Source organism: Psammomys obesus, unplaced genomic scaffold (assembly GCF_907164565.1).
Source record: "Psammomys obesus unplaced genomic scaffold, mPsaObe1.curated_primary_1811, whole genome shotgun sequence".
Classification (NCBI taxonomy): Eukaryota; Metazoa; Chordata; class Mammalia; order Rodentia; family Muridae; genus Psammomys; species Psammomys obesus.
Window position 1 is genome coordinate 2,780,686 of NW_026585687.1, and position 13,468 is coordinate 2,794,153.

Below are 13,468 nucleotides of genomic sequence, written 5' to 3' on the forward strand. Positions count from 1 at the left end.
TTACATTCCCACCAGCAGTGGAGGAGGGTTCCCCTTTCTCCACAACCTCTCCATCATGTGTTGTCTCTTGAGTTTTTGATCTTGGCCATTCTGATGGGTGTAAGGTGAAATCTCAGGGTTGTTTTGATTTGCATTTCCCTAATGGCTAATGACGTTGAGCATTTCTTTAAGTGTTTCTCTGCCATTTGATATTCCTCTATTGAGAATTCTCTGCCTGCTCTTTAATTACTTCCCCCTGAGGGGGAAGCAGCATTATCAGGCCACAGAAGAAGACAACGAAGCCACTCCTGATGCAACCTAATTGACTAGGATCAGAAGGAAGTAAAAGAAGACCTCCCCTATCAGTGGACTTGGGGAGGGGCATGCATGCAGAGGGTGGAGGAAGGGAGGGATTGGGACGGGAGGAGGGAGGGAACCACAGGGGGGATACAAAGTGAATAAAGTGTAATTAATAAAGAATTAAAAAACAAACAAACAAAAGAGTCTACATCACAGACAGTCCCCACTCTAATTGTTAGGGAACCCTCATGGAGACCAAGCTGCCACCAGCCTCATATGTGTAGGGGACTTAGGTCCAGTCCATGCATGCTGTTTGGTTGGTAGTCCAGTCTATATGCGACCCTATGAACCTTGGTTAGTTGACTTTGTTGGTCTTCTTGTGAAGTTATATTCCCTCTGGGACCTTCTATCCTTCCTCCCACTCTTCCACAAGACTCCATGAGCTCCACCTAATGTTTGGCTGTGGGTTTCAGCATTTGTTTCAATCCGCTGCTGGGTGGAGCCTCTCAGAGGACAGTTATGCTAGGCTCCTGTCTGCGAGCATAGCAGAGTATCATTAATAGTGTCAGGGGTTGGCCCTCTCCCATGGGGTGGGTCTCAGGTTGGGCCAAGCATTGGTTGGACATTCCCTCAATCTCTGCACTATCTTTATTCCTGAACATCTTGTAGGCAGGGTAAATTTTGGGCCAAAGGTTTTATGCGTGAATTGGTATCTCCCTCCCTTCACTTCCAGGCAGGAAGTCCTGCCTGGCTGTTCCAGACAATCCTTGTTGCTATGGTGAAAGACATTATTTCAAGGAAAACAGACAAAAGCTACCACTGGAAGCAAAAAAAAAAAAAAAAGAAAAGAAAAGAAGAAAGAAAAAATAAAAGAATACATTTTTTGTTTGGTTTTTGTTTGATTCTGTTCTTTTTGGAGTTTTTGAGACACATTTTTCCTATGTAGCCCAGGCTGGTCTCAGCCTGCTGTGGGCTGGGATTACAAGTGTGTGCTGCAACCAGGAAAAGATAACTTTTTATAGAGGTATGGCTAAAGTTGTGTTGAGCAAAAGGGAAGTAGGGAGGATGAGGCACTCCCTGGACACTTATGTTCTGGCTAGGTTTTGTCATAGATGTGTTGTGTGACCTTGAATACATCAATGCCTATTTTTCTTTTTTTTTTCAACCTACTCTTTTTATTTTTTATAATTTATTCTTTTATTTATTACAATTTATTCACCTTGTAGCCTAGCTGTAGCCCCCCTCCCTCATCCCCTCCTAATCCCACCCTCCTTCCCTCTTCTCCTCCCATGCCCCTCCCCAAGTCCACTGATAGGGGAGGTCCTCCTCACCTTCTATATGACCCTAGCTTATCAGGTCTCATCAAGACTGTCTGCATTGTCTTCTTCTGTGGCCTGGCAAGGCTGCCTCCCCCTTAGGGGGAGGTGATCAAAGAGCTAACCACTGAGTTCATGTTAGAGACAGCCCCTGTTCCCCTTACTAGGGTACCCATTTGAAGACTGAGCTGCCATGGGCTATAATTCAGCCTAATCTTTTGTTGTTGTTGTTGCTTCTTTTTTTTTTAAATTTATTTATTTATTATTCATTACAGTTTATTCACTTTGTATCCCAGCTGTAGCAATGCCCATTTTTCAATCTTGGTTTTTGCCATTTGTATGTGAACTAAAAGTTTTAGACCATATATAATGTTGCATTCATAGGGGACTGTCATCTATACATTGAACTTAGAAGTGATGGTCAAAGTTGAAGCCATATGCAGATGCATACAAAAGTGCATTTGCATACACACACACACACAGAGACACACACACACACTCAGAGGGTTTTAAACAAACCCTGTCACTTGTGTTAGCACCAAACATTTATAGAACACATTTTCTTAAGGGCCAAATTTAGTGCTTTCTCTCTACTTGCCAAGGCTAAGCCATGTGATCATTTTTCTTGTAATCTACATCCACTCACAAGAAGAATGTTGTTTTTCATGATGTCACCCAAATTCTATTTGTTAAAGTGAGTTAGACTGAAAGCTGGGCCTGAGGAGCCTGCTTAATTGCATTATTGCAGTATATTAAGTTATCTCGAGTACTCAGGTCTGACTGTGATGAGAAGAAAATCTGCCAGTGTTTGGGTTTTATCCACCAGCATGGAGGGTAGTCTCAGAGTTTGCTGAGCAATGAGGTAGATATTTTTTTCAAATGTTCACATTCCTCCTTTTCAGCTTCCAAGACTATTTTTTTCACTGACCTCCCTCCTAGCAAAAGCTAGGCTTCACTTGGCACTGGATCTTCCTGGTTCAACACAGTAAACCCAGCTGATCGTCCCCAGCCCCTCCAGGTCCCCCCAGCTGTCTCACAACCCTCACATCTTGCTCTATACCCTTTGACAAACAAGTGAAGAATAAAAAATGTTGAGTGCCACTAAAAGAAGTTAACTTCCCACAAATTCCTGGTTTCCAACGCCCTCGGCATGCATGGGAGACAACAAAACAGCCTGGGGAGTGATTAAGGCCATCAACTGGATTAGGAAACCTAGCTTCTCATCCAGCTTCTACTCTAATCTAAGCAATCTCCAGTTGTCCCTTTATACTTTGGGGCTTTTTAAGATGCATCTGTGAAAACAGAGACGAGGCTGTGGTGTAGTTCAGTGGTGAGGCCCTGGCCTAGCATACATGAGGCCCAGGGTTTCAAAGCCACACGCACACACACACACACACACACACACACACACACACACACACACGCACCTGAGATATCTTTAAGATTATTCTCAGTTTCAAAATAATGTTTTGTTGGGTTCTCTCAGTGTGTTTAAACCACTCTTTATACTCGGGCAAGTCCTGGCAGCACATTTACAGGCATAAATAGCCCATAATAGGTAACTCAAATGTGTACTGCAAATGGCTATTGCAGTGACCAGTTACTGCAGTATTAACACACTACCTCAAAACCTAGAGGCAGAAGCTGAGTGTGCCTGTACTTGAGAAGCTACAGCAATGACTGTGGGTTCAAGGTAAGTCTAGGCAAGACATTGTCTCAAAGAGAGGAAAATTTAGTGGCAGTGAAAAACCAGTCTATAATGCTCACAGGCACTTGGGAAATGGGTAAGAATTTGGTCTACACTGCCTTGGGTCACTCAAGTGGCTATAGGAATGCACTAGCTCAGCTGGAGCTGGGTGAATGTCCTCACTCATGAGTGGGGTAGTCAATGCTGACTGTCAGCAGGTCTGTCTCTCCCTCAGTGTGGCCTCTCCTTTGCAGAGTGGCAAGCCTCATGTCTTTCATATGTGGCACACAGGCTTCCCAGAAGCAAGAGGACAGCCCCAATTCACAAGGGCTTTTCAAGCTTCTGTTTGTGTCACATTTGCTAATGTTTCAGTGGCCAAATCAAGTTACTTAGCCAAGAGCTGAAGAGGGAGGGAACCATTAAAGCAGGCAGATCCTAAGAGGCATGATTCATTAGGGACAATTACTTTAACAATCTACCACAGCTGTTTTTCAGAATTTAGCCAGATACATGCAATGGCTGGCACAATTGTCTGTTTATTTTCTCATCCTGTCTGGGTTACTCACGAAATTTATTCAAACGCCTTTCAAACACAATGCCTGAAGGAAATCCCAAGAGGGAGATGGCCCTGAGGATAAAGTTAGGTCTATCTTTAGCCTGTTTATGCCACCAAATGCCAACAAAAGGAAAAAGAGAAACACATTCCTTGCTAAGTGAAAGAAGCTAGTCTGCAAAAGCTGTCCTGTGTAATTCTAGTCACCTGACAGTCAAAAAAAGAAAAAAAAAACGTAAAAGTATAGACTCAGTAAAAAGATATCTGTTGCCAGGGATCTTCGAACAGGAGACAAGGATGTATAGGCAGAGTTATCTATACAACAGTGAAACTATTCTCTATAGTACTGCGAGTGACCTCATACTTACCAGCTGAACTGTCACCACAGGGGGAAAAAATAACAAATGTTACTGAAGCAAAAGAATTGCTTAGCCAAGAATTGCTCAGTCAGTCCAATACCAGAAGAAACAGTAAATTGATATTTCAACCCATTAAGTATTGGTGTCGGTTTTCCAAACAATAATTTTTTTCTTTTTATTTGTTTGTTTGTTTTGGTCTTTTGAAATGGGGTTTCTCTGTGTAGCCTTGGCTGTCCTATACTCGCTTTGTAGACCAGGCTGCACTTTAATTCACGGAGATCTACGTGCCTCTGCCTCCCCAAGTTCTGGAATTACAAGCATGCACCACCGTGCCCAGAAACAATAAATTTCTAAAGCAGAAAGTATTTCTTTCAAGAGCTAAAAAAATAATAATAATAATAACCTCATGAAAATCTACACAAATGGAATTAACTTGAAAAATACAGATTGTGTACCTTTTATCCAAAATACTTGGGACCAGCAATATTTCAGGGTTTTTTTGTGTGTATTAATTTTATAAAGTAAGATATTTCATTATGTCATTTCCATACAAGCATATAATGTCCTTTTATCACAGTCACTGCCTGTATTTTACTTTCTTGTCCTCCACATTTTTTTGAGACAGGGTCTGAGTCTGTAACCCAGGCTAGACTTTCACTCCCTGTGTACCTCAGGCTGGCCCTTCTTGATGAGCTTCCAGAGCCTTAGAATTACAATCATCTTCCTCTTTCAAACTCAGAAACCTCACATCTCTCTTACATAGTACACTCTCTCTCCACTATCTCACTCTCTCTCTCCTTCCCTCTTCTCTCCTTTTTCCCAAGATACTTTTCCTATTTTAAACAATAAGCAACTTTAGTTAGCTAGCAGTGCAGAAGATAGAACCAGAGCCTGTGCATGACAAGAAATTGCTCAGCCAATGAGCTATATATGAAGCACTTCAACATTACATAGTTGATTGGCAACGTTAATTCTACCTGAAGCTTTAATTTCCCTTTGCTGTGTTATTTAGAAATTAGGATGTGGACATCTTGGGGATTCACCAATATTTACTCTGCCTATATAAGCTTTTAGTATTAGAATTTAGGAACCCAAGAAGATGATAGTACCACTGATGATGATGATGATGGATAAGATAAGAGGAAGCCATTTGGTTGGGAAGACAACAAGGCTTTATAAAGTCAAATAGTGTGACCAAGTGGCAATGATTCCAGAGATGATGATCTTGAGGATCTGGATCCCGGGAGACAAGTCATATATTGAATACATGACTTTGGGGAACTGTATATCTGGACATGAAGTCTGAAAGTCCTTGTCGCAACTGATCCCTTTGAGGGAATCTGTTAAGGTAAAGAACAACACAAGGATGAGAAACTACTGGAGGATGATCCTGTGTCACCTCTTCGCTAGGCTCAACAGAACTCTTCCTTTGGAGAACTGAAAGAATCAAGAAAGGGCCTGAAGATGGTGCAAAAAACTCCAAAGGGGATGGTCCCCTTAAGCACATCTGTGTCCCAGATGTTCCATGTAACCAGAGCACATGCCCACCCCAAAAAGCCAGCATTATATGCTCCACGAGGTCTGTGGTCAATGTAAAAGTGTGGAGGAACCCATCCACATGGCAAAGCAAGTTTGTTATTTATGTCACATCAAAGCCAAGGCCTCAACGAATTACTGCCCTCTGAGGTCATTTAATTATGATTAAGTGAACTAAGAGCTAGTGTAAATGGCATTTTATACTCCAGTGAATTAAGGTATGAGATGTAGCTGAAGTGAATAAGATTTATGGCCCAAACTCATGCAACTTTACAGTAATTTCATGACACTTTTACTATGAGGCAAGCGATGCCAGTTCTTGAACTAATTAAAAGTACATACCAGCTCCAAGGCTGGGCTTCAAACATTTCTGGGAAGCAGGGAGACAGAATGAGCAGCAGGTTTCTTTGTGCCTATTTAACTCTGGACAGCAGCAGCTGTTTCTTTTACCTGCAGCAAACATCTCAATTAGAGTGGGAGGACTGACCCTGAGCAAGTCATGCTGACCCTAGAAGGTCAGGCCACACCACACATCTCCAAGATCCAGGTTCCTCCACAAATGAGTCAGTCCCTCATCCAAATGAAAAAAATATATATTTCTTAGATAATAGCTTAGCAAATTCCTAGATTCACACAGCATTGATCCCTTCAGATCACCTTAGTTTAGGTGATCATCCCTAAAAAGCAAGGATCCCATGGGTCATAAAGGACTGGCAGAGTGAATGAGGTTCCAGCCAGAACATACCCCCACTTACCTCAGGCCCTTCTCCATTGTCAGTCATGCTCGGCTTCCTCAGACATCTGCTTCTTCAAACTAATGTGCCAATTAGCATCTTTCTGACTTCTCCTTTTGCGCTCAGGAATTGTGACCTCACCTAACCCCGCACTTACTAAGGTAGGTTCCCTAAGGTCCCAGAGTCACCCAAGGAAGGGAATAATCACACTACATCTAGCTTCGCAGCCTCCTAAATTACAAAGCTTTATATCTGCAAATGAGTCTGTCATCACAATAACTGTGTGTAACAGAGAGAAACAAAAAGTGAGCATGTGCATATGTGTCCATGTATACTTGGAAGTTCACACATGCGCATGTGAGTGTATTCATATATGTGCAGGTGCACCTGAATATGCAGGTGCATTTGTGTGTAGCAGTCAGCGTGAAACCACAGGTGGTGTTCCTCAGGAGCCACCTACATCCTTTTCAGAGATGTAGTCTCTCACTGGGACTCAACAGTTGGCTAGAAGACTTCATAACTTTTCTAGATGACAACTCAGTTCAAGTCGCTTTCTGGCCAAAACCTTTCAGTGGATCCCTTCCCAATCAGTACGCTCTCAAAAAAGTAACAAGTGTCTCCTGGTGTTGATCGACTCAGCTCGGGAACATAAAAAAAAAAAAAAGAGCAATCATACAACTTGTAAAAAAAAAAAAAATGAAATTAGGCCTTTCAAAGTTTGAGTGTCCCTCTAATCTATTTAGCTCTTAAATCTCTCTCTCTCTGTCTCTGTGTGCATCTGTCTATTTCTCTCTCTCTCTCTCTCTCTCTCTCTCTCTCCAAAGAAAGGTGTATGTGTGCGTATGTGTGTGCATGTGTGTGTGTGTGTGTGCGCACATGCATGTGCACACGCGCTTGCAGGCATACATGCCCACAGAGGTCAGAAGAGAGCTTCAGGTTTCCAGTATGATACTCACTCCTTTTTTTATGTTTTATTTTATTTTATTTTTATTAATCACAGGTTATTTACTTTGTATCCCAGCTGTAGCTCCTCCCTCATTCCCTCACAATCCCACCCTCCCTCCCTCATCTCCTCCCATGCCCCTTTCCAAGTCCACTGATAGGGGAGGTCCTCCTCCCCTTCCCTCTGACCCTAGCCTATCAGGTCTCATCAGGACTAGCTGTAATGTCTTCCTCTGTGTAGTGGTAAGGCTGCTCCCCCCTCAGGCAGAGGTGATCAAAGAGTCAGCCCCTGAGTTCATACGACACTCACTCTTAACCTCTGAACCAGCATGGAGAAATTGTCATTGAAAATAATAATAATAATAACATAAAAAGAGGACGAAGAGGAAGCAACCTGTGTAATTCAAATAGAGACAGCCTTTGCACCACATTCTAACTATACTGTGCCACATCATTCTCCAAATGTTCTCTTCTGTATTTACCCATGCTGGTTTTTCCCTATTCCTGAGATTGCTGTCCATCCTCTAGCAAGTTCTTATTTATCCTCCAGACCTAGACTTAGCATCTTCTTTTCCTCTAGAAAAGCTTCCCTGACTCCCAGGACCAGGTTAGTTGTCCCTCCTAGATTCTCTCCTATCCACCTAGTATTCCCATTGGGGACTGAGGGTTAAGTCAATCCTGTTCACCACTTCATCTCTAGCAGATTTGAGCATATAAATTAGCTTAAGGTAACTATTCAGTAAACATTGCAATTAATGCCTTATCTTGAACTCAAGTCCCAAAACAAAGCTAACTACAATTGCCATTGGAGATTCAGGTATAATAACCTGTCAGCCACCAAACAAATGAGTCACAACTTACCTCAGAGTCAGAACCCAGTTTTCCCTGTATCCCAGGTCCTAGTTTGCATGCACACTACTAAGCTTTGTGCCCAAGCTGCCAATGCTGCTGAGAGTTGTGTCCTCTGAGGCTGACACCGCTTGTCACTTCTAAGACCTTAGAGGTATACTGAATCACCTTTTTCCCATTCTTAATGGTTTTCTATTCACCAGTGTGATGACTAACATTGCCAACTTGACAAGATCTAGAAACAGCCAAGACAAGCCTCTGGGCAACACCTGTAAGGGACTGTCTAGATTAAGGTAGCCTCCTGGGGACAGCCTATGAGAGCTTACTTTGTCACACAGATAGAAAAGGCTCTCAGATTTCTCCGTACTCTCCCCTCATCTACCCTGGGGCTGTTGTCACTGCTTCATTGCCAATATGATTTCCAATAAAAACTTGTTTACAATCAAAACCTGTTGACAAAGTTGTCAGTTTGAATTTTTTAATCAACATAAAATTTACCATTTTAAAGCTTTTTGATGTTTTTAACCTAGTTGTAGTTTTGTATAACCACCATCAGCCAGTAATTCTAAAACATTTCCATCGCACTAAAAATTTGAAAGCCAGTGCCAGAGAAGAGTGTGAGCCCTGCCCCCACTGCTGAAGGAGCCAGTTCTTCAAATGCGATTATGTAAACTGATAAAAACATAAACTGATAAAAAAAAATAACAGCTCCTTCATTTCCAATTCTTTATCCAATAAATGGAATGACATAAACCCTCCAGCATACACGTTCCTCTTTGCAACTCTAAAAAACAGCTCACATTTCAGAACAGAATAATAAATATAAAATTGTCTACATTGAAGTACGTCACATTGTGGTGTGATGGGTTTCCTGGGGAGATGCCATACACACCTACTCACTCCAGAAAGGGAGCCCAGATCAAAGCGACAGTTGCACCAATGTCCGATTTCATGAATTGATGGGTTCTTATTATGGTTACTCACGGGAACATAGATACTTACAAGGAGCAGAGATGACTCAAAAGCAGATCCATCCCCCAGAAAACCTACCCCAGTTGATTCTGGAGAACTGCACTTCTGAACTACCTGGAGAACTCTGGAGGTACAGTTTGAACATCTTTCTCCAGTTTGTCTTGAATGTCACAGAGTCTCCCCTGCGCCCCTCTCTCTCTCTCTCTCTCTCTCTCTCTCACACACACACACACACACACACACACACACACATACACACCAGCAACTGTGACTCTCTTTTATACTGCTGGTGGGGGCCCAAGAATCTTCCCAGAATCTGTTCTTCTAGGACATGTGACCTTTTGCTTACTCTGTTTACCACCTGAGGCACCAGACCCTCCTGCTGCTTCCTGAGACAAAATTTTCGATTTCAAGGGAATGGCAATTGAAGGGAGCAGGCCATTCAACAATATAAATATAGGCTTCCTATATACACTGCCTTGCGTATGAGGAGAGGTTTTTACAAACGCTCATCTGCTAATGAGCATAGAGCACTGAGACTCATGCAGGATGTCCTGGCTAGTCAGCAGAGCCAACCTAGTGCTGCTTGCTTGATTCTTAGTCAAATACTCCTTCTGGCCTCTGCATGGCCTCCATTGCTGGCTCAGCCCATATTGATGGATTCTATCTTCATTCTGATGTAAAGCTTGACCTCTTTCTGATGGGACTCTACCTCCTGAACTTAGTTTTATTTGCCTGTTCAGATTCCAACCAGGCAATCAAACAACCAAGGGTGACATCCGAAAGGAGTTATAGCCAAAGCTGCAGGACTGACTTGGCACCCCCACCCTGAGGACAAGGGAACAAACACCCAGGAGACTATATATCACTGAAGGCAGCAAGGGCTGCCTTCCCCCTGCCATATATTTCTCCTCCTTAGAGATCATCTAGACTCTGATTTGGATCTCCCCTCTATATTGGCATTTCCTTGCTCTCTCTAGAGCCAGAAAATCATATGGTGATAATGACATTAAATCGTCATGTCTGCACCAGGTTTTATGGTTTATAAAACATTTACACACACACCCCAGCAGCCCTGTGTAACATTATGTCCACTTAACAGACAAGGCAATTGAGAACCAGAAGGATAACAAGGCATGCCTTTTGTCCCATAATTCACTGGTAAAAGAGCCAAGAGTAAAAATAAGTAATTTGTTGAGACTTCATGGTATATTTTTGGCTCCCATGAGGTCAAGACTGGATTAGAGGACCAGTGTTCTGGGCCGCTTAGTTTCTTCTGTGACAGAACCCTCAAAGACTGGACAATTTATAGCAAGCAGAGATGTATTAGTTTCAGGAGATCAAGCTAGTCAACATTCTGGCGAGTGAGGGAGAGGCTCACATTCACACACACACACACACACACACACACACAGTCCTAATTAGGAGCCTTTGACAGTTAATGGCTTCTGGGAGAGGGTTAGTCTGTTTGCTTTAAGGGTGTGGCTCTTAGTAGGTTATCATTCCCCAGTGGATGACCCAGCACCGATGAATACATATGAATACATACAAACTAGATTCAGTGGGTTATAAACAAGGACATTTGCTCAACCGTGTTCATAGTAGCTTTATTCATAAAATCCAGAATCTGGAAACAGCCCAGATGCCCCTTAACGGAGGAATGGATACAGAAATTGTGGCACATTTACACAATGGAATACTACTCAGCTATTAAAAACAAGGAACTCATGAAATTTGCAAGCAAATGGTGAGAACTAGAAAAGAGCATCCTGAGTGCAGTGTCCCAGAAGCAGGAAGACACACAGTAAATACTCACTTATAAATGGATATTAGACATATAATACAGATTAAACATGCTAAAATCTGTACATCTAAAGAAGCTAAGCAAGAAGGAGGACCCAGGGTAAGATGATCAATCCTTACTCAAAAAGACAAACATTGGATGGACATTGGAAAAAGGAAAAAACAGGAAACAGGACAGGAGCCTACCACAGAGGGCCTCTGAAAGACTCTGCTCAACAGTATATCAAAGCAGATGCTGAGACTCATAGCCAAACTTTGAGCAGAGTACAGGGAATCTTAGGAAAGAAGGGGGAGATAGTAAGAGCCGGAGAGGACAGGAGCTCCAGAAGGAGAGCAACAGAACCAAAAATATCTGGGCACAGGGGTCTTTTCTGAGACTGATTCTCCAACCAAGGACCATGCATGAATAAAACCTAGAACCTCTGCTTGGACGTAGCCCATGGCAGCTCAGGCTCCAAGTGGGTACCTTAGTAAGGGGAACAAAGTCTGTCTCTAACATGAACTCAGTGGCTGGCTCTTTGATCACCTTCCCCTGAAGGAGGAGCAGCCTTGCTAGGCCACAGAGGAGAACAATGCAGCCACTCCTGGTGAGACCTGATAAGCTCGGGTCACATGGAAGGGGAGGAAGTCCTCTCCTATCAGTGGACTTGGAGAGGAACATGGGAGGAGATGAGGGAGGAAGAGTGGGAGTGGGAGGAGGGAGGAGGCTACAGCTGGGATAAAAAAATGAATAAACTGTAATTAATACAAAAAATTAAAATTAAAATTAATTTTTTTTAAAAAGGAGGGACATGAATTTGCAAGGGGTGAAGAGTTAGAAGTAAATCTAGGGGGCTGGAGAGAAGGCTCAGAGATTAAGAACACTCGCTGTTCTTCCGAAGGTCCTGAGTTCAATTCTCAGCAACCACATGGTGGCTCATAACCATCTATAGTAAGATCTGGTGTGAAGGCAGAATGTTGTAAAAATAACAAATAATTTTTTTTTAAAAAAAGAAGTAAATCTAGGAAGATTTGGGGGGGGGGAGGAATGAGAGTGAATATAGCCAAAATATATTTTGAGTAATTCTCAAAGAATTAATACAAAGATATTTAAAATAAACAAAATGTTTGAGTATGTACCCATAAAATGATTTCCAGGACCAAAATGGTAGAAAAAGAAATATATTAGCTCATGGTACTAGAAGCAGAAGTCCAAGATTGATGGGCAAGATCTGGTGAGGGTCTTTTGCAGCATTACTGTATGGAAGGGCAGAAAAGTGTGTCTGAGAACAAGTGAGAGGGTTTAAACCCACTCATGCTATAAGCCTACTTGTACAATGTTAGCATCTGCCTATTTGTAACAATGGAGTCCATATGACACATACATCTCCCAAAGGGACACTTCCCAATACCATGACAGTAGCAATTATCCCCCCAAATAAATTACAAGTGACAAAAATACAAATCATAGCAGTCTCATGGGAAGTTGTATCTCTCAAAGCTCTCAGTCCCCAGTTCTAGTATCTAGAAATCTAGATATTGCTTGCCTAACAGTACCACAAATCAGGCCTTAACTGGTGAGTTCTTTTCAAACACAATGGAAGAAGTAGACTAACAAATTTTCTAATTAGATTCTGAGCACCATTTCTTGCCTCCCACTCCACCTTTAAGAGTGTCTGCCATTCTATCTGGGGTCTTGACAACCACTAGTCCAACTTTCTGCTGGTTTATAGAGCATAGGGGATCCTCCTCAAGTTCCAGAGTCCTTACAAATGGAGGCAGTTGGACTTGAAACCAATAACTGACTGGTTTTGTTGTTCACTTTATGATCCGAGGCCTGGCTCCAACTCTGAATCTGGCTCTTGGCTGGCCTCTGTGAACACAGAGAAGGAAACTCGTTTTTCATCCTCTGTTTCCAAAGTCTGACCTCGCTGTCTGCATGCAAATTCCATGACAGCATTAGGCGCTTTGGGCAGCAGCAGGTGGAAAGGTTTTCATTCCTGACTGGAATTCCTGGGCTTTGACACAACATTTCTCCTTCCCTTCTCAGGGAAGTTCAAGGGCCTTTCTTCTCTGCCCCACCATTTCGTAAGCAAAGCAAATAGAATCCTAGTTCAGCCATCCAGCCACATCTCCCTGAAGTGCTGGCTGCTTACCTGACCTAGAAACCAAGACCTCCTAGAAAGTGATTCTTGGCTTAGCCATGCCAGGCAATCTCTGAGGCAGAAATAAGCAGTCCAAGACTCTAACACACCTTTTTCACATTTGAAGCTCAGTTGTGCTCATCTAGAAAACAAAAATAATGATGACTTTGCTGCCAGCCTTCATAGGATTTTCCACAACAAGTGAAAAATCCTATCTAAAAATGAATGAAAGAGCTGTGGTTGAGCACCTGCATAACACACATAAGGCCCTAGGTTTCATCTTCAGCCACACACAAACACACACACACACACACA